The 22,517-nt window shown below is 38.1% G+C and overlaps 1 pseudogene; it reads right to left on the reverse strand.

Moving 5' to 3' along the window:
* Positions 1–9,526: 9,526 nt before the first annotated feature.
* On the reverse strand, positions 9,527–10,417 carry LOC145499529 (uncharacterized; annotated as a pseudogene).
* Positions 10,418–22,517: the final 12,100 nt, after the last annotated feature.

Below are 22,517 nucleotides of genomic sequence, written 5' to 3' on the forward strand. Positions count from 1 at the left end.
AAAAATTTCTAAATTGAAAAAAAAAAGTAGAAACACGATTTTTGACCAATCAGTGCATGTATTTTCTTTGGGTTATTTTCTAAATCAACTTGTTACTCTTTCAGTATATCACAAACATCAGAAATATAACATGTTTCATTTATTTTTGTCACTGACAGTTACCTGAAGAGCCAAATGTAAAAGAGAAAGGGGTAAGCATTGTATGTCCTTGGCACTGATATGTGTAGCAAATGTTAATTTGTTTTTTATGATGAAATTAATTTTTTTTCCTTGTCAGGTCATAAACTGTTGCCCGTCGTTTTCCTGATGGAGCAGTTCAAAAGAGGCGATTTACTGTAGAGTCACAGATCAAGGTGCTTACTTTAACCTCTCTATTTATCTACTCCGTTTGTAGCTGGGGAATGCCCGTTTTTCGTCAGATTTATGATTTTTGTGAACCCGCTGTTGTAGTAGTTAATTGCAGAACTCATCTTTCTCCTGTTTTGATTTTAAATGTAGAGGTCTCCTTAATTAATATACATTACCATAATAAATACACATACCGTAGAGTTCCGATAGTAGCGACCCTCGTTACTTTCGGAATTAGCAGCCTTTGGGGGTCGTTACTTTCGGGGAACAAAAATCGTTTACAAATCGAGCTGGCGCGAGCCTTTTTTTTCCGAAATAAAAAATGAACAACATAAAATTAAAAAGTATATACATATATTTTATTTGCATTCCATATGTATAGATTGTGTAAATATCGATGATTTACCGGACTACCGCATGGGTGAATCAGCCGCTATAGAGGAGATCGAGTTCTTCACTGACTCAGAGGAGTAAAGCTAAACTGCTTCGATTGTACTGCGTGACGAGCCGCTGCGTTTTGCTCTGTACCCCGTGCCGGTATCTCAGTGTCATTTAATTGGAAGAAACACATTCATGTTAATCGACGAAAACAATATAGAGTTTTCAATTTCAATTTGAAGAAACGTTCCTGTTGTTAATACGAAATTATACCGGTTTAGTTCTCACATCGCTACATCAGTGAACTGATGTCAAGCACGAATGGTGGCATAAAGCTTCCCCTTGTAAATTAAAGTGCCTTATCGCGAACAATTTGTGACACTGCACGAACATATTATTGTACATTAAAATTTTGACTATTGATTCACAAATTGAAGGTATACAATTTAAAAAACTTGGTCTCGTTACTTTTTTTTTTTTTTTTTTGCCATTAACCGTTCTCAATTTTGTTTGTAGCCGCTTTCCTTTCTGTTTTTCCCTGCCCTTTCACGCTGGATACCTTTTGCATTGTATGTTCTTTCTGGCTGCCGTGAAAAGTTGGATGTTAATTACGGGCGAAGCCTAGAACTGGACCTTGATCAATCATAGACGTAGTGGACCATTTTACCACCGTTTTTGCACCAAAACTGATAACGTTGTTTTTCGATTTGTGACGTCGGAATGTCGTCGATATCTAAACCTGACCATTGCGCGGAAAGGCCTAGCCTAGTATTACTATCTGCTTATCAAGAATATCTCATGACATTTAAATTGATGACGTCACAAGTGGTACAAAGAACACGACCATTAATTATGCATATATGCGTAGTTGGTATTCAAAGGGTTAGGTCTGCATTCGAGCCAAGTGGCCTATCAGGAGGGAGCTTATCCCGGTTTCAGTAACACGAAGCGAATAGGAGAATTTCTACTCCCCCCTGGATGGGATGCTAGTCCATTGTAGGGTTACCCCCAGCATTAAGGTGACCGGTACCCATTTATACACCTGGGTAGAGAGAGGCACTGTGAGAGTTAAATGTCTTACCCAAGAACACAACACAGTGTCCCTGGCCAAGGCTCTAACCCGGACCACTGGATCCGGGGACGAGCGCACTAACCATGAGGCCACCGCGCCTTCCTCACATGCGCGGCCTTAATTCGCTGAATTCAATTGTCTTTATTGACAGGTGCTGTTTACCTTTGCTGATTGGTTGGGTTACTCGCCGTCTCGTCACGTTATCGTGACAACGTATCTAAGGAAACAGCTATCTGATGCAACACAAACTTTGCACGAGGCCGGATTAAGTCACGATACAGCGCTAGTGCTGGAAGAAATATAAAATAATATTTTATAATCAACAGGGTGTCTACAAAGATGCAAAGACGAGACTTAACTCTTTGATATAGCCCGAAAAACAAATTCGTATTAAGTTTTGCCATAAGTTTCTGTTAATCTAAGTTATGAGAATGTAGTAGTCCATTAAGAGAGTGGGTTACTATCTCAGACGCCGGTTGCATTCCCTGGACCTATGTACAGTATTGAACTAGAGGTCCGAGTAGGGGAAATATTGTTTTTGTGGCCAATTTATAGGCTCAAAGGCAGGCGCAATACACGTGATTAGATTGCTGCAACAGCAAAAATTTCATGCACATCTTATGTAGGAATTAAAGAACTTAATTTCCGTAAATTTTAGCAAGAAGATTCCTCTTTAAGAGAACTGAAAGGCAAGCCTGCAAACTGTCATCGACTCGTAGTTTTGTTTACTGATTGTTGTATCCATGCAGTAACCTACATGTCCGAGTCCGCGCGTTTTGGTAGAGATGTTTCCACGACATTTTGATTAGATCCGCGCAAGGGGCACTATTTTACTGTAAAGAAAAAAACTAGTTTTAGCCAAGAACTGAAAAAAACAGAAGACTTTCCCTCCTGTAATATGATAAATAATAAAGAAAGACCGGCTCAGAACAAAAGTTCGTGGAAATGAAATGGTTCGACGTTTTATCAGTTGTGGTTTTTATTAATCTCGTGACCTTCGGCCACGAGAGGATGTTTTTGCACTGTACACAACGGTGGTACATCCAGGCTCTCTCTCGTGTTCTCCAAATTCTCCGCGTTCATCATAACATTGCGTGTGTCATTGTAGGTAATAACCCAGCAAAGAGACAATGTGTGCCAGTATTGTTAGAAGACAATTTCCCACCATGAAAAAGAAAACAATTTGGTACAGCAGTATATTTTTATTATCTTATTCTTTTACGGCATTAAACATAATTAAAGATAAATGTACATAAAATCTATGATAACATAATTTAACCAAGGGCACTTTACGACCCTTTACCCTTCCAAAAATGGGAAGGACGGGAGAAGGCTCTTGAGTCGGTGAGTAAATTCTGCCATTCGTCCCTCGACTTGATGATTTATCATGGATAAAGCAATCTATGCGTGACATGCAGTTTGCCAGCTTTGCCGAAAAGTTCTTTGTTCTTCTCGTGTCTCCTTTCCAGTCTTTCCCATCTTCGAAGGGAAAATCGCTCTGGGACGAAATTGAAATCTTCTTATTCCGAACCGGAAACTCCCAGCTTGTTATTCCTCGTTTTGTAGACTTCTTATTCAGTTCGTGCTCAACAGAGAACTCCTCAAATGAGCAAGGTGGCTAATTACGAGATGCTCTGTCATCATTCAATCAAATCGTGGCAAATGTCAGTTTGTTCCGATATTAACCTGGCATCATTAAAATTGTTGAGTGCAGGAAACAGCGGACATAATGGCACTCAAGGTATTGTAACATGACCAGCTAACTGCAGTTAAGGCCTGGGCAAGGTAGAAACTGGTTATAATTAGTTGATGGAGTAAAACGCACTCACCAAATGCTTAATTGTTCATATCCACACTGGTTTGCTTTCGGGAAGCTTTTATTTGATGGTTGGGGCAACTCTATCAGTAATATTTAAGAGAGTCACGTTTTACAATTAAGTTTTACAGACATTTGGCGGATCAACCTGATAGTGTAGTAGTATAAGAGGGATGTTAGGAAACAGGGCTTCCGGGTTTGACACTGGGTGGTTACTTACAAATTTCCTTTTTTCTTTAATTTAGTAGAGAAAAATTCATTGATAGTTACAAAAAAATTTTAAGTGTTGCGAAAATGGCATCGACCGTTTACGAAACGGACAACTGCGCCGGCGGCGTTTGATCGAAAAAACACGGTAATTTAAAATTTATTTTTGTGAGATTATGCAATATTATGGCATAATCTGATATAGTCACCGGTCATGTCAGGCGGTGCTGAACATGGTCCACGTGACAGTATTCGACCAATCATTTGTCGTCTCAGCCGGAGCGATGGAGGACACATTTTACGTTGCGAATGGAGAGTAAGTTGTCGTTTCTCGACCGATTTCCGCACTCATCCTGAGAATCAAACGAACCTTTTCTAGGAGCTGCTAGTGTAATAACTAGACCAGTTATTTGCCAAGTCTCTAGTGCAGGTAAGCAATTTTTGCATCAGAATTAGTCAGTGGAAATCATGCTATGTGTAAAACGTTGGTTTACCACACGCGCTTGACATGGATATTCTTTTGGTCGTTTGCAGGGTAACAGAGATCAGTATTGTGGATTATTTTTTGCGTGAAACTTTAGTTCGAGAGTTGAACTTTAAGAAAAGTTCGGCGGGCCCAGTCGGGCCCCGCCGTTTTAAGGGTCAAAATCGGACTTGATGTTTGGGGCATTTTCCTTGATTTGTCAGATTTTCGCGGTGTTTCGCGAGAGTGATTGTGTGATTTTTACCGTTGTTTTAAGAGTATAATTTTGTGGCTCGGCTTGTTCCCTATATCTTAATGTTTTCTTGTTGTTTTTTCTTTTGTAGTGCGTATGTCATCCGTTTGTTTGGCCGATGTTCAAAAGTTTTGGATCCTGCTTTGGATACTAGTCCATTAAAGATATGTCATTTACAGTGAAATTTTCACTATCATGATCACTGCCTGTCTTGAATTGTTATCTCAAACAGAATTTACTACTCTTAGATGTTATTGTTCAGTCATCTATGGCTGATAATTTTTGATCTCCCACTTCTTTATGCTTGTTTTCCTTTGAATGTTGGTAGTGGTGGGAGACTATACATTAATGAATAATAAGTGTCTCATGTGTATATTTACACATGATTGTCAACCTTACTAGAGCAGAACCAGCCAATGTGTTTGAAGTAAATGCTGAATTACCAACCGGTATTTAAAAAGACTATGGGCTGGGAATCAACTTTGCTATATCTCCTAAGAACTAAATTTATCCACTTACACTGTAATGATTAAACAAGGAAAGCTACAGCATGCTACTGTTTAGGACCTTAAATTTAGAATGGAATAGACCAAGACAGAATACAATGAACCTTAAACTTCAGCAGAGGTGTGATATGAGGACATGCAATGAAGACATGTCAGGACCATGAGCTATTCATTCATTGCTAATTGACCGTGCCTATCATTCACAATATTCCAGTTTACTAATTTATTAATGTTGGCCGCTGTTTCCAGAATGTGTTTTTTTTTGGTCCTTGTCAGCACTTTGCAAATATTAGGTTTAAATAGCATACTTTGGAATTGAAATATTATTTTCAAGTTAATGTAAGTCAGTTTTTTTTTCACATCTCCCATCTGCAATTTTAGTTGCAACCACTATAAATAGCATGAGGTATATTATTTGTCCAAAACATTCATCTCATGTAACTCAATCAAGCCTTCTTTCCATTGAGCCCGATTTCCCTTTTACATGGCCTCACGTACTGAGAACCCAGGAATGGACACTAGGAGAAAATACAAGTTACATCCAACACATAAGCACAAGGTGAAGAAATCTCTGACTCATATCATCAGTTTGAACATTGATATTGCCAGTGGCAATGTCTGAGGCAAAGTCACATTCAAGGAAGTTGAGCAAGGCCAAAATCGTGGTTATCACATTGACTACAAAATGGATCCACACAGTACATAGTTAATTTTGGATTTGTGAGTTAAAGAAGAATTTGCTGAAAGTGTGACCTGGTATAGGGGACCAATACAATTATTTTTTACCACTTACATTGAAACAAAACATACCCTACTTCTCCCATTAAGCTTCTAGTTTTTTAATTCCATTTATTGCAAATTATTTTCGTTATTTTGAAAGAGTCATCGCTAATTAGCAAATTAGCAAGCTGTTTATGACTCCTCTTGATTCATAAGAAAATGAAGCGGTGTAAACTCGATTAATCAAGCTTTACACAAGTTTTCAAGGACAAAACATTGCTTTGATTTCGAATTATTCAACCCTTTTCTTCGTAGGTTTTACTTCTCAGCTCTCTTATCGTCGAACGAAAACACAATATCTCTCAACAACCATTTTGTTGGCCAGCGATACACTGATACACTTCATACAAAATTCGAGATATCTAAGAAGGAAAGTGTCGAAGGTAAGTTCAATTCCGGATGAAGATGAGGATGTCAGAAACGGAAATAATCTATCTTTTAACCGTAGAGATGACTAGAGATTCGACAAACCGCGAAGCTTCGATTCCTAAAATCAGCTGTTCCGCACCGAAAATGGTGGCTTTGTAAATCGAGCAGAAGTTATCTACAGCTATTACTTGGCCCGAGTAACATTTGATATGGATGTCATTCGAGATTTCTTTCAGCATCGGAAGCGAGCCAACCTCTTATAAGTCATATTTCCACATCACCTTCAGCGCGCTACTTTTTTAATGTTAAAATGAAGTGGGCTATATTTCGCCCGGCAAGCTTGAAACCGAGGGTTAAATTATTTTTTCCCTGTCGATTAAACTAAAAACCAGGGTCATCACGATTTAGTTTAGAGTCCCTGGGACTGGGAAATATCGTCCAAGTTCTTGGAAATCAAGCTTAAGTTGGTCAAAATCAAGCTGCGCGTAAGCCGGTCTGGGCTACTTTTTCAGTGTTGAAATTAAGTGGGGCTATATTTTCGGCCAGTAAGCTCGAAACCGAGCGTTCAATTACTTTTAGGGTTAATTGGAATAAAATGGCTTACCTTATGTTTGCTTTGCGTTATTTTGATGTGTCTGGGTTCCAGGAGGTGGCTTAGAGCCATTTAGGCGAGTTTCACTTTTCGGCGGTTTGCTTCCCCTAAAGAGAAACGAAACTTAGGCGTGCGACCTACTGGCCAGACGGCCCGCGTTCAAAGCTCTCTAAATTCCACAAAAAATGTTCCAATCTACTCAAAATTACCTCATGGCAGCCGTCGATAACTCTTCTTCTCATTCGCTTTCTCCCAAAGTTCCAAAGTCTATCTTAATCACCCGAGAATCGCTGCTTTTCCAGCTCTTGCTTTCCATTTTTGCTCCGTCTCGATCCGTAACCGATTCTCTTGGCCACAGGATTTGAATTTCGTGACAAAGTCGCCTCCAACTGTTGAGAGGCAAGGGGGCATTTCTTGAGGCGGTTGGAGGCGACTTTGGCACGATAGCCCGGTCGCTTAGCTAGAAATTCAGAAAAGAAAAAAAAAAAAAAACCACTAAAACTGTGGGCCCCAAAATTATATCACGCACAAAATATGTCACACCTTGCCGAAATTTACCGCCTGTTTCCTCGACGCATTACCGCGGAGTATGTCACTCCTATCTGTATATTCGTAGGTGTGTTCTTACGAAATGTAAACTCTTGTACGAGTTAGGTATATATACAGGCGCTTTGTGTTGTGTTGTTAAACTCCCTGACGAAGTGTACGTTAGTCACACGAAACGAAGTTATACAACTACAGTTCGCAGAGTGCTGCTCACTAGTTAAATTTTTATTAAATTGTTCTAGTCTTCGAGTCTTCATAACATGATCATGATGTACTAAACATATCTCTCGTCTGGTTTATTGGTTAACCAATAGGACACATACTGTATGAGGTACAAGAACTGGCAAACCACTACATGAGCTGCACTACCCCGATGGATTTCCTCATTCTCGATATTTGAGCCACTCTACCTTGTAAACTTCTCGTCGCCTTGCCCTACAAATTTTTCTACTTGCCTGAAGACGAAAGCGTAGTCGGTTTAACGCGACTCAGCGCCGTTAGATCGAATGCGAATAGTTTCCGAATAAGATCCGAAACGACTCTACTCGCAGGGTAGGTGCGAAAGATCTTCAGAGAAATCTAGTTTTTTTTTTGTTATGAATTACAAACGCACAACATGCATGTAAGCCATCGAGGAGGTCTTATAACCGGAATTTTCCGGCATTTCCTTAAGCTTCTTTCTTGCCCTCCCAATTTCACGCGTACATCGATTATTCACAATAGAACATGAAACCGTTGTGAAGTATTTTGTTCATTATGCGTTATCAACTTCCGGTGGATTCATAGGCCATCTATAATAGTGTAAAGAGGTTTGAGTCACTAAAGCAGATGACTGTAGGGTTAAGGTGCGCGTCTGAATTGCAGTTGTTGTCAAAAAGAAAAAAAATCGGCAGTTTCCTAATAATTTTTAAATAACAAATCCAAACAAAGAGAAAGTCAATTCGTAGCATCATTGATACTTTTATTTATCTTTATCATAATCTAATATGTTACATAGCACTAAGTATGCTTTTAAACATCTATCAAATTTTCATATTGTGCATTTAAAATGTATTATACCATCATTCAAGCTAGGACGCTTTTCCCTTCGAAAGTGGAAGGACAGACAAAGACCCTGTGTTGGCTGGTACGTTGTGCTATTTCATTGGTGCCTTGATAATATAAACCAAATAAAGTAATTCAGTAAGAATAAATTTCGATGTAGAAAATGTCGGCGACGTACAACCCCCAAAAAGGTTCCCGCTCAAAATTCTTTGAGGAAATTGGGTTTGTTTCAGTTTATTTCTTGTTTGTTTGTTTGTTTGTTTGCATTTCACTATTTTTTTGTCCATGGCTTTTCCCGCCCTTCCGAAACTTTAAAAGGAGAAGGCGGTCTCGGGACAAGTTTGGAGTGTTCTGTTTCCGAACGGGCACTCCCTTGAAATAAAGCGCCTGTTCACGTTCTAATATGGAGGAGCTTGTTATTTACATAAAGGTTAAAGGTTAATCCGAGTAACGGCATTGTGACTAATTATATATAGGTAGCACATGCAAGGAAAATTAGCGATATTACATTTCGGTATTATTCTATACCATCTTCAGACTCAATTATACAAGATTCATCGCCTGGTAGATTTACTAACTAATTGAACCAAATCGATCTCTACCGAGTCATGTAGACTATTAACTAACTGACACGTTGAGTGCTAGAAAATCGCAATACCATAATCGCACTCAAGATGGTATAACATGACTATAAATTAAATCGTCAATTAACTTAACATCAATTTTAGTCACCTACTCTGAAACTTAAGATATAGGCAATAAAACACCAGATATACTTTTGTTCCTGGAGCACAGCGTCTTGTTTATTTTCCTTTAAACTGCAATGAAATCGTGATTTCTCGAACCCCCATTTTCTGAAACCTCCCGATAACTGAAACCAAATTCGTTTCCCACTCCTCACCCGAACACTCTACCTTTACCTCCGATTTCTCCAACAGTACGATTTTTCGCTCTAATTTTTGTTTCCATTGGAGGTTCGAAAAATCGGAATTCCATTGTATGTTCATCTGCTGTAGATTAGACTTTCTCACGACGATAATTCTTTTGTTTTTTTCATCGTGCTCGTTCATCTATAAAATGTGGGGTTAATGTAATGTTTAAAAACAACAAAGCTGATCACAGAAACTGGAATAGCTTTTTATAGTATCTGCATTACATGTCACGAAGGGGAACTGCAACTTGTCTTTGATGCTGAGGTCGTTTGCGAAAGAGAGCAAGTAAAGCTGATCTGTATTCTGGCAAACGGATAGTGTATAATATAGGATTTACAAGAGAGTTTGCATAAAGTAAAGCCCACAATGCAGAGTCTACATGAAAAAGCACTGAAAAGGACAGAGACTGCAATATTTTAAATTTACTGATAAAAACGACATAATACACTATAACTACTGGCAGGCACAACAGAAGAGATACAACAGTCACAATCAACAATGTCATGGTCAGTTTTCTTTCTCTACTGGTTGCACCATGGTGTTGAGGCTGCGCTCCACAACGGACTTTAATAACAATGGACGTGTAAGAAACACAAATGATCAAAAGGCAAATTGAAAAAAATATCAAATATAAGTAAGCAAAGTAATATGATTCATGAAACTGGTAGAGAAGTATTAAAGCTATTGTTAACAACCCAGATGTTACCCAAACAGCAGCAATTAGTAATCGGTATACCCATTTTTTAAGCGTTCGATGCCTGAACGGGTAAACCGTTGCGTGCACCCGTTCTAAAGCAATAATGGCCATGTTTGTTAATGAACCAAAGAGGAAGAACCACATCATAACAAGTAAAAATATCCAATCCTCAATTGAAACTGTCCACATCTATAAATTACACATTAGTCCAGGCCGATAGAACAGATTAAACACAGCATTCCCTGCTACAAACATATCTGTAACTGCTAGATTTATTACCAGGTACATGCTACGCTTGCGAAGATTGCGGTTTCTTATAAAAGTTATTATCGTGCAGAGGTTGAGTGTTACTATAGCAACAGACTCGGCTAGGCCTACAGTCATCCAGGGTATGCAGTCAGATAAAGACAGCATCTCAAAGCTCTGTCCTTTTCGGATTGTTGTTAGAAGTAATTACTCGCCAGTCTATCTGTGGAAAGATCGAAGTGAATTGTTATTATTGTCAGGTTCTTTTACTGCCTGTAGTAAAGCATGCAATTAACTGCAGGGATGCAAAGCTCACACCAATGTGCAGATTTAATTTTTGAAAGCAAGTCCTGACATTTATCGGATTTCGATGTGTTGAAAACCAGTTTTCAATATGTTGCTTTCAATAATCAGGTCTGTTGTAGTATGTATGTATGTTTTCAATAATTTGCTGTAAGCCCTAAATACCGAAAGCTTATGCTTAAATTTCGGAGTCCTAAAGGAAGGAAATTTGGTCTTTAAAAATCTTAACGGAAATATTTACAACAATTAATTTAATCAAAAAGAGAGCTTTCTTTTATTTTTGCAGGTTACAAAATTTATTGATAATAGGAGACAGAAATCTTTGCCATTGTAACCCAAATAAAGCGGTTATTACACAGCTTAGAGAAGACAAGCACGATATTCTGTCTTTTCTTTTCTTTGCAATGTAACGTCGTTTAACTTCTCGTCTTCGGAGCCATTTTTTACGCAAGATCAGCGTTGATGCCATCAATGGTGCTATTTTTCGTCAAATGTTTTTATTAAATAGCCTCTTAACTCGAAGCAGAATCTGAATTAAAAATAACGATGCCGTTGTTTATCTTTTTCAAGCAAAAATGCGCTTGAGTTGTCATCCCCGATAAATTTATAACACTGAGAATATAATGCTAGCTTTATAACTTGACCTGAGAATTTAAACAAATTGCACCTCAAAACGTCTCGATACATTTAATCGCGCATAACGAAAAAAGTAACGCTTATCTTGGTATTAAAACGTTCAAATGGACTTAACTACTAAATAGTCTCGAAGGGAGAACATCATAACCTTGGGAAAGATCAACGGCAAAGCAACAACAAAAAGTAAAGCCTTGGAGCAGACTGGCTCATAGCTGTCGGAGCTTATCCCTGTTCGTGTGGCATGAAGCGGCTAGGAGTATTTCTACTCCCCCTGGACGGGATGCTAGTCTATCGCAGGTCACTCCCCCGCAATTTGTTAAGTTTCCCAAGCAATTCGCCGGTACCCATTTATACTCCTGGGTGGAGAGAGGCACTGTGAGAGTTAAGTGTCTTGCCCAAGAGCACAACACAACACAATGTCCCCGGCCACGGCTCGAACCCGGACCGCTCGATCCGGCGACGAGCGCACTAAATATGAGGCTACCGCACCTCCACGGTATCCAATAGATATTTTAGAACAATTCTGAATATTTCACACACTGAGTTCCTTTCTAACAGCGTCTTTCATTATTTAAATGGTCTTGTTGTGATCCCAGACAAATTTTGAATGTAGAGAACAAGTTTTATCTGTTAAGGACCTAAGCATCTTTCAATAATTGAACAATGATGAACAAGAAAATGTGTCGCATCCCGAAACTTGTTTAAAATGTGCACCAACACAACGTCTATTTTCACTTCCCCGCACACAAACAACTAAGTAACACTTTCCATGGTAATGAAATGTTTGAATTGACATTACATTTATTTTCAAGCTTTCTCAAAGAGTGATTGTTATAGCATTGTAAAAACAAAGATCATAGAGCTCAGCAGTAAACATTTAAAGTTCTTTCCAAACTTGTACGAAAACAGTTACCAGAACAAATATTGCGAAGATAAGTGAAAAAAAAAAGTTGAAACGTCTTCAACTTACCAAGTTGTAAACAAGATGCTCTCTCTGGTGAATCTTTTTGTTAAAAGATCTGTTAGTTTTTTTTTTCTGTAAAGACATAGACAGCTTTAACAGTTTAAGCACAAATATATCCTAAAAAAGTAATGCACCTCTATAAGAGATAGACTGATATAGATAGAAGTAAATACGCAGTTATTGATGAGCAAGTTTTTTGTCTAAAGTTTAATTTTCCATTCAATACAAATTGCTTTTGTCGGGATGTCTCGCAATCCATTTATGAACAGCACAAGACAGGTAACGAACCTAAATAAAGCGATTTTTTTTTCTTGAAGGAAAACGTTCCTTTCTTCGCTATTCTTGCATGTAAGCGCTTAAATATTTTACAACAATTTTAGTGCAAGGCGGTGGAAAAACGTGCCCTATGGCGTTCAAATTTAACACATCACCATAACGTCTATATATGCAATTAGCTGTGCACAAAAAAATATATTAACTCTCCATGCTATAAAACTGTTTTAACTGACAGTGGACATTATCATCTATTTTGGCATAGACTTCAACCCACCTTGATAGAAAACTGTAGATCCTGATAAGTAGACTCAGTGTAAATGAAAGCCAGTCACACTTCAAAGAGAGATATAATATTTGCCTAATGGAAAAATGACAAATGTAGGTGAAAACAAAATGTTAAATTTATATGATGCTAAATAACTATTGACTTAAATAATGTTGTCGTATTTCCATCTTGGACTGTCTAGAAAACTTGCATTGCACCAAACCGTCACGAGAAAACAATATAATGGCGTCTAGATAAGTTTAATACCATTCTTACTTTGCTTGCTGATCTGAAAACAAAAGAATTTCTATTTTTTTCTGCAGAGTATTATTTGATGTCAACTAGAAACTCCATAAAAAGGTTAGAAGAAAAAACATTGAAACAGCAAATGTAACATTCACGGCGTGAAAACGTTTCCCGCACAGAACGTTTTTCTGTTGGTGTTAAAACAGTACTTAAACTTAACGTTCTCTAGATTTCTACTGAGAAACCTCTTGGCAAGGCATTTGCTATTTCTCTTCAAGAATGATATCATTTGTTTCGGCGATGACCGTCTAATGTTCGCATTCATTTGTGTCAAAGAAGGCAACAGCCCTTTCTTAGAAACTGCCCTAAGATTAGGTCTAAATATTCGCTGTTAAGGTAGCACACGTCTCTTCTCTATAATTCTCAACCTCACCGAATTCCCTTTTTTACTGACATCCGAAAATATCACGCCTGAAGTTATGACTTATTAATTAAGCTACACCCACCAACATTCGTCGCTGCTTGATCTTCTTAATGCTTTTCGCCTTCAAAAAACTATGAACCGTTCGTTTCGGAACTCTCAAATCAATTGTGAAAATAATATTAGCCAAGAATGAGGCACGATTTTACTCTTTGAGTACTCCTCCTCACTAAATTAAATTCTTCTTTATTATTAACATTATTTTCTTTATTTATGACTGAACTGTACGAACATTTGCTGACTGAGAGCCGTGAAGGTTTGGCCAAATGTAGACCGGTTTACTTTGTTCGTGTAAAACGGATTTCGGTGCGTAACTATCTTGCCGATGGATGATTTTATTAAATAAAAAACGCAAGTTATTCAAAATTTCTTTTCCTTTAAGACTTCATTTCAGCTGCCTTAGAAATTTAAAGTTATTCAGGGATATCAAAGGCTCTAATTTTACTTAGGCGAATTACTAACTCTCTGTTCAGTATCGACTATTACATTGTGGTGGCCTTGAATAATAGTTGTTTTGACTGTTATCCGGTAACTGTCTACCTTTCGGTAAACCTTGAGTCCGCTGCCTCGAAGACTGTCATTTGGACCCAAAATAAAACTAATGGCTAGTTAAAACTAAATTTGCTTTAAAACATAGAAGTAACTGTATTCACCAAGAATTGTTTATGATATTCACTTGGCTTACTTTGCACTTAAATATAGTGATTTTGAAGAGCTCTCATCATATTATTGGGCATTTTTATTTTTTCTTGATGTTTTTTATTCACTAAACAGGATGTACCTACAATAACAATTATCAGTAAAAATTCAGTGTGTCTCAGTTTAACCTACCTTGTCAATAGGAAACTTCAGTTCTTGGTGAGTGGGTCTGACAAGCAGCTCAGCAATGGTAAACAGTCACCCTGCAAAGAAATCATTTGGTCGAGCATAAAAATTGACAATTTTGCCTCCACTTATGTGATATTGAATAGTGGGAAGTTAAATAATTGTTGACTAAAAATTGATGCATTTTAATTTTAAGCAGGTGAGGACAATGCAACTCTACTCTAAAATACTGCTACCCGATGGCACAACCTCAGTATTTTTCTTGTTCTAACCTGAGAATATTGAAATGTAGAAACCTTCCGTTCTTTTAAATAATTCGAATGAATAATTTTGTTTTAGACATTGCGCTATGTACAAAAACCGAAACGTTCAAAACTCTTGCAACAGTTGAAAGATTAAAGGTTAAAGAGAATTCATTTTGTCTTAGGTCTTTGAGCTAAACGCTGGGCTTAATGTTTCATTTTGAATTGATGCGTATTTGCGACTGTACTTTATGGTTCAACATTAGACCTCGACGACGAATCTCGCATAATCCGTGTCAAGAAAAAAAAATACAGGCAGGTCTTTTTACGTAACTAACTGTGGATCAATGAATATAGCTTACTTTATTTCCAATAATACTCGACTCGTTAAATTTTCTCATTTCGCCAGCCTCAGACTATATGACGCTTGATTTTAACATCGAACTTTACCCAGGTTTTTTCTCTGCTTAATCTTCCTGAATGACTGTCTTCGTTTAAAAGACCCTTTCAACTGAAAGTTACAGACCTCGATAATTTTCTAAATGCTGCAACCCGGAATTTATACAATAGTGTAAGCCCACCTTTGTCGTCTTTTTATTTTTTTGGCCTATAATTGTTCTCATCATTTGCGGGGTAGCTATAACTTTCTTGTTTTCGGCGGTAAGGGAAAATGTTGCGAAAGATGCCTTTATAATATTTAGGGCTACAGCCTAGGCGAATTTGATGCAGACCTGTATTTGAAACTTTAAAGTTTTGAATTTCTTATTACTGGAACGCCTGCAATACCAGGCTCAATTTTGTAGCAGCTTGAAAGAGTTCTATTAATCGAGAGGTTCAGCTGTTTCTCTATTTTTGTAAAGAACTGCATAAAATATTTGCTCTTACCAACAGATCACAGGAGACTTGCCATTCGAATTCCCGGTTGTGTTTTCAGACATTGGACAGTTAAGCAAGACGTAAACTCAAGGAGTTCTCCAAAACAGTAAAATAACTGTAATGCAGAGGATACGCGTTTCACTAAGTGTGATGTTTTTAACATGGGCCGCTTTTAATTCATAGGACTTGTTTTTTTACTGGAATATTGCCACTACCTGCTTTAATCGTATTGAAAGAAAAAAAGAAAGAGTAGAAACGAATTAACTCAAAAGTGAATGCAATTGACTTTCTCTCGGTTTCTACTTTGAATTTAATACGATGTTTTTAACGCAGCAACCATCCTAACTGACTGGGCCAAATGGTTTGACTATCACAATGTAATAAAAAGAATCAGCAAAAAAGTTTATAATGTCATGAAGCCTACCTTGTCAAGAAGGAACTTCTTAAGCCCTGGTCGGGAAACGGCGTATGATAGTCGATGATAGTTGAATGATTTTCCCTGAACTTTCACCGACTATCATCAAATATCATCAAATATCATGCGCCGTTTGACCTGGGCTTTAGCGATTGGTCTCAGTGCTAATGAAGAACAGTCTCTGCAAACTAGAAGTTAAAACTCATATTGCGTAAGTTAGTAGAAGAATTAAATGTCAACAATATGTCAAAATGCTCTGGCGTTAAATAGTAATTAGTTGAATATTTGTTCGTCTCGCTTTTCATCTGTCTGTGACAAAAAGACAAACATCACGCTTCAAACTGAATTTTCCGCATAAGAACTTTGCACTAAACATGCAAGAGGTGATATCTATGGTAAAAAAAAAGTATCAGGAAATATACCATGAAATATGTCTAAAGACTCTCTAAACTGCGTTGCCAAAAAAAAAAACCAAAAAAAAAAACAAAAAACAACCAGCATTGTCGGGAAGTTGATTCAACCTCCAAAACGGGAGAGCAGTAAAATTGCATTAATTCTGAACTAAGTATCTTCGTGTAAACAAACTGTCAATATGCTATGCCGTTGAATAACAATTGGCTGAACTGTCTGGAATCAAGAAATAAACAACAAGCTACTGACGTAACTAAAACTTGCTGGCGGAGCACGAAATATACAAATCAAGTTCAGTCCTCTAACATTGATGTATGTTTTAGCAGACGTAGTCTACTATGTTTATGAAAGGCCGGTGCCTTCTTTTTTTTTTCAGGATTTTGTGGTTTTTAACGTTCTAAGAATTTGTTTTTTGTTCAGTATCAATGATGTTTGCCCAGATTCTCTCAGTAGTCCAGGTGAATTGTCTTCCAATTTCTTTTGTTCTCTTTTTATTTCATACACGACCAAAGACCTCCATCCTTTTAATAAAGGTCATTATTTTAACTATAATATTTTTTTTAAATTAAGGTTAAAATAGTCCTTGTTTTGCATTAATGCCTAACGTTAACTCAAAGCAACTTTAAAAACATTCGCAAAACAATTATTTTTGGCTAAGGTGCAGAGAGAAGGCCTATTGTAAATGATTGGCAAATACCTCTCAGTTATAACATTTCTGAGGAAAATTTAAATACACCCGACTTGATAATACCTCAAAATACCGCAATAGTCACTTTAGGAGTTAACTAGTCAACACGTATTTCTTGCCCAATATTTGCTGCTTTCTGACGTTCTAACCCCGCTCATGTTGACAGTCACTACACCAGTTTTTAATCATCTTGTCATCCTATTGATTATTTGACAGATAACGCACCCAACTTAGAGGACGCTAATTTCGTTTCTACTTCCTTTCAGCTGCTTCTAAAAAAGTTAATGCTTTGAAATTTTCATTTCGACTTCTGTGCGGTCATTATTAGGCATAGCTGTTTTCATCGTTTTCATGTCGGTTTTTCGTAATAATAACAATAATATAAATTTTACTGTGGGCGAGGGAAGTGTAGGGGAAGTATTACCGAGTCTGCGATGTAGAACTGTTAGAATGCTGCGAGAACTCGATCTGATCACGTGTTCGATTTAACCGGCTTTAATTTCCCTCCCTTGCCCCTTGTTATTATAAAGTGTACAGGCTTGCTTGGCCAACTTTTTCAATCCATGAAAGTGACTGTCTGCCTACCCTTTTCCCTAGCCTCGCACTGGAGTTTAACTTTCGTTTTAATGATAATCCTAGTAACGGCCAAAAAGCGTGCCATGAATTTAACTCTGAAAAAGGAATTATTTCTTTAAAGACTAGATATAGATATATCTATTGCATTGGTATCTCAATAGTCTGTTCACGTGACATGGAATTTTTACAGTAACTGTATTTTCGAAAAGCCTTCGTCGAAATTTGGTGTTTTTCAGAGTTTAAATTTCTGTTTTTGAATGATGTTGGATTTTTATAGATATTTTAAGTCAAAAGATTCACTCTTCTTCAACAAATTTAAATGCTTTTCAAGATGTGTAAGTTAATTGTTAAGTCAAGATTTCTGGACAAAGAAAGCGGGGTGCACCAACACCCGACCCCATTCCCTCCGGTTCACACTGAAAAAGGGACAAAAAGCCCAGGATAAAAAGGGATTAAAATCGCAGATTACGATGGCCTGGTAATGTACTGAGGATGACTCCAATGAAAGGACAACAATAGTTGCCTTGAGATGGACACCAACTGGGAGAAGAAAGAGAGTCAGGCGAAAAACTACCTGGAGGAGGACAGTGTTGAAGGAGCTGGAAGAAATGGATCAAGATCTTGTGGGACGAAACACAAAACAAAGCACAGGACAGGGTTCAGTAGCGGTGTATGACTGCGGCTCTATGTTCTAGCCGGGACGAAAAGGATAAGCGTGTTATAAGTAAATAAATAAGGTTAAGCTTAAGGCTTCGGTTTCTACTGATTGACTTCATACTTCGTTCGTGGTCTGCTAGTAGACCATTTCCGAGTTGTCTTTTGCCTCGAAACCATTCATATGGAAATGCGTTCCGCCTGCAGGTTCATTTTCATGCAAATCAAACTCATTTTCGCATGAAAGGTTTTGCACCAAGACTCGTTTTGAAACAGAGGCACAAAGAAACTCGGAAATGGCCTCTTAAAGAACTGGTTCATGCTTTGCGTGCGTATATCGAGTTATGGATGAAGGCGGGAAGTTTGGAGACAAGAGAGAAAGTGCTGAAGTTCCACGAGGCGCTGCCGAGAGTAGCTCTAGCTTCTTCAGTGTTCTCTAAACTTCCCAAGTACATCCATAACTCGATATACGCACAGCTAAAGGCATGAACAAATTCTTTTATAACATATCGACAACAACTTGGGCGCTAGGACATGTTGTATTTGTGATTTACTATAAAGTTCAATCAGTTGGGCGAATAACTGTTTAAATCACTAGGAATGGCTGCCCAGTCTTTTTAGCCCATTAGGGTTATTTCTGGCAGCCATGTACTCTTTTTATTTTAAACTTATTTTTGTTCATTCAATTTCTAGCTGAATGAGTACAAATAACGTTGTTGTTGTTAGTGGAACGAAAAAGTTTCATCTGGTTTCTGTAATTTTCAACGAAAAATCCGCTTGTTCGAATTAATAAAAATGTAGGCAAACAAAGTCAAAATACTCAATTGAGTTTTGGTGTAATCTTAGCTTGGTAAAATTCAGGGGACCGAAGTAGGGTTTGGATTGTTCAGAAGATGTTCACATTGCCGAAACTTCAACTAAAAGAACCGCAGCTTAAATGAAACTAAGATTGAGATTGGGAGAAGAGATATGCTAGCGTCGCTGTCGTTGAAGGGACGGTGGGTAGAGAAACTCGCTTTAATTATACCGTCGAGTAGAGAAGACTTGCGAGAGCGCAAAATTTCCATGCAACGGTCGTATATAGGGTCTTGGTAATCTCCCAGGGAACCTAAATAACCAAATCGGAGTTTGCCGCTTTGATAAATCAGGTCATGAAATGACATTTTACGCGAATGAGAAGGGTAAACTACCTTATTGTAGGAAATTAACGATCGATGCACTTTATAAAGGCGATTTAAAAAGAATGGCGTTAAATTAATGCATCTTAAGAAGGAATGTCTACTAAGACCAAGCCATATATCGGAAATATGTGGCACATGATAAAAAATCAAAATTTTTCATATTTAGCCCGGAGATGGTCTAGCCTATGGTAAGCCTAGAAAAGTGCTGGATTTTTTTCTTAAATAGTTTTCAAACCCGCCAAAAAATCACAAATTCATTACGGCCCACGTCTGGTCAAAAACACGCAAACTTTAGTGACTCATAAACTGTATTCCCGAATACCGGCCCTCGTGGGACGAGCGAGCGGTCAAACGCGAAAACGAGGCGTTGTAGGATAAAAATTACAGATGACCAGAGAAGTGACTGGGTTGACATGTCTGTTTTGCTTTGTGAGGATAATATTCCTGGCTCATCTCTCGCTGGGAGGAGCCCAGCAGAGCTAAAAACTGAGGAGATACGTTTTGTTAGTGCGCACACGTTTTGCGCATCACGAAAGGCTTTGTTTACACGCCACGCGCGCGGTAGGGTTGAATCAACCTACTGTAACCAAATCAAGTTAATGAGGCTCCACTTAAACCAGGAATACCAGAATAGAGGCATATTGCTGACCACAAACCATTAACGGCTTCCATCTGAAAAACTAGCTGTTTTCCGTGGCAAATTATGCTGAAATCCAACCGCAAACATGTACTTGCAATGGGGTAATGCGCGCGCGATTAAAACAAGTTAACAACATGTTAGACTTACTGGGGAAGTGACAGGAAAATAATACAACGAACACCGAAAAAGTTTTCCATAAAGATGAATACAACTCACTTAACTTTTAAAAACGCATAGTTAATTACTCCAACATTTTATGTTACGAAATGGGTGGTAACACTATTAAACAAGTGATTGGTTTTTGGCTGTGACGGAAAGTTATTTAGACTGAATTTTGGCTAAACCAGAGACAGCTGTGAGGGACACTAAAACCGCTATTCCGACGATTTCCAAAGTTAACCTAAATTTCGAAAATTTCTCACTCAGATTTGGCCACTGTCTTATTTTATTTTCCTTCTGGAATTTCCAGATTTTTCCGGTTAAGGAGGCTGCTGGCTTTCCAGCACTTTTCCAACAACTATACTTTCATCTCCCGTCCTCAGCCAAGGGCGGGAGATGACTGACATTTCAGGCTATTTGACAGGTGAACACTACAGTGGAACTCCGCCTCACGATCACCTCGTTAATATGGTCACCTCGTGATTACGGCCAGTGTTTTTTTATCCCAGCGAAACGCCCTTACATTTTCTTACAAGAAAATTCCGTCAGTCCAACCACCCCGTTAACACGGCCAACAGCCTCATTCTGAAATCTCAACCTGTATAATCCTGTACAAATTTACTCCGTTAATAAGGCCACTCGAACCAGTTACGTTTATCTTTCCATTGCAATATGGCATAACGGAACTTGCGCCCTCTATAGCGAAGCTCATTAACCTGTCCCTCTCATCAGGATCGTTTCCCTGTAGTTGGAAAAAAGCCAGCGTGACTGCCCTTTATACCATACTTGCAATGTGGATGATGTCAACAACTATAGGCCATTTCACTAATTCCGGTGCCGTACAAAAATCATTGAACGCCACGTGCATGATCATTTGTTCGAATATCTCGATGTTCATGGCCTTATTTATAAGAACCAGTCTGGATTCAGAAAGCAGTACAGCACAGAAATGGCGCTGGCATATATAGTTGACAGTTTGCTATTTAATCTAGATAGAAACCGCGTCAATGGTATGGTTCTTGTAGATTAAAAAAAGGCTTTTGAAATGGTTGATCATGTGATTCTGCTCAGAATGCTTCAAGCCTATAAACTACAATCATGGACAAAAGTCTCGGGACAAATTTGCACTTTTGGACACACGCCAGACGCGAATACAACTTCACCTGCCTAACCTGGCCTCTCATTCCACCATGCAATGTTGAAAACTACTACCAGCAATTTCTTCTGATTTTCAACATTGTATTGGGTGGGGAGGGGGAAGAGCAACGCGTTTTTAAAAGGAAAGCAGCGCTTTTTTCAAACTTCAGTAGTAAAACACAGATAATTCATTAAATTACGTAAGTGTCTCAAAGACTTTTGCCCACGATTGTAGATAAGGGCTGGTTCATGACCAGTCATACTTAACCGAACGTACTCAATTGGTTTCATTTAAAGGACAGATATCGACTTTTAGGACTGATTACAGCGGGTGTGCCCCAGGGTTCCATATTGGGTAAAGATAAAGATAAGATAAAATTTTATAGTACACTCCTTAAAAGGTTTTTCAGTGAACAATATAATACATGAGGTGAGATAAGTACAAAGTACACTAGTTATATATTATGTATGAAGTACACTAATTATATAAAAAAAAAATGGAAAGGAAGAAAAATAAAAGAAATAAGAAAAATTTAATTTAAGAACTCACTGAGAAGCTTTGTCTTCAGAGTTTTCTTAAAATTTGCATGACTCTCGCATAGTTTTAAGTCTTTGTCTAAAGAGTTCCATAGTTTTACTATTCTGTAATAAAAAGATCTCTGACCAGCAGTGGTTTTGCACAGAGGAATATTCAGTTGTTGTGAGTTTCTTGTGGTTCTAAAGTTCATGCTTGATACTGTCGAAGGCCTTGCTCATGTCTAGGTACACTACTGCTGTAGCTTTAGTTTGGTCAATCGCTCGTAAGATTGCGTCTGTAGAGGATATTAATGAAATTTCGGTTGAATGCCACTTCTTGTTTCCACTTTGATGTGAGCTGATCAAATGCAATTTTTTCACACACCGTTGATATAATAGGCAAAAGTGAAATCGGTCTATTATTACTCGCTACTTCGCGATCACCTTCTTTTGGAATTGGACATACCTCAGCCGTTTTCCAGACACTAGGGAAAACACCACAATTGAATGAACTGTTTATAATAGAGGTTATCGATGGAATGGTAGCAGAAGCAGATTCCTTTATGACACGGGATGGTATTTTGTCAGTGCCAGGTGCTTTTTTGTTAGCTAGCGACTTCACAACTCTTTCAACTTCAGTTCTTCTGATGTTCATCAATGATCTACCCCTACATATCCACACGCACATCGACATGTTTGCCGACTACACTACCCTACTAGCGTCTTCTGGTTATGCTAAAGAACACTCTCAGCCGAGAGGTCGCCAACGTCGATGAA

Source organism: Orbicella franksi, chromosome 10 (assembly GCF_964199315.1).
Source record: "Orbicella franksi chromosome 10, jaOrbFran1.1, whole genome shotgun sequence".
Taxonomy (NCBI): Eukaryota; Metazoa; Cnidaria; class Anthozoa; order Scleractinia; family Merulinidae; genus Orbicella; species Orbicella franksi.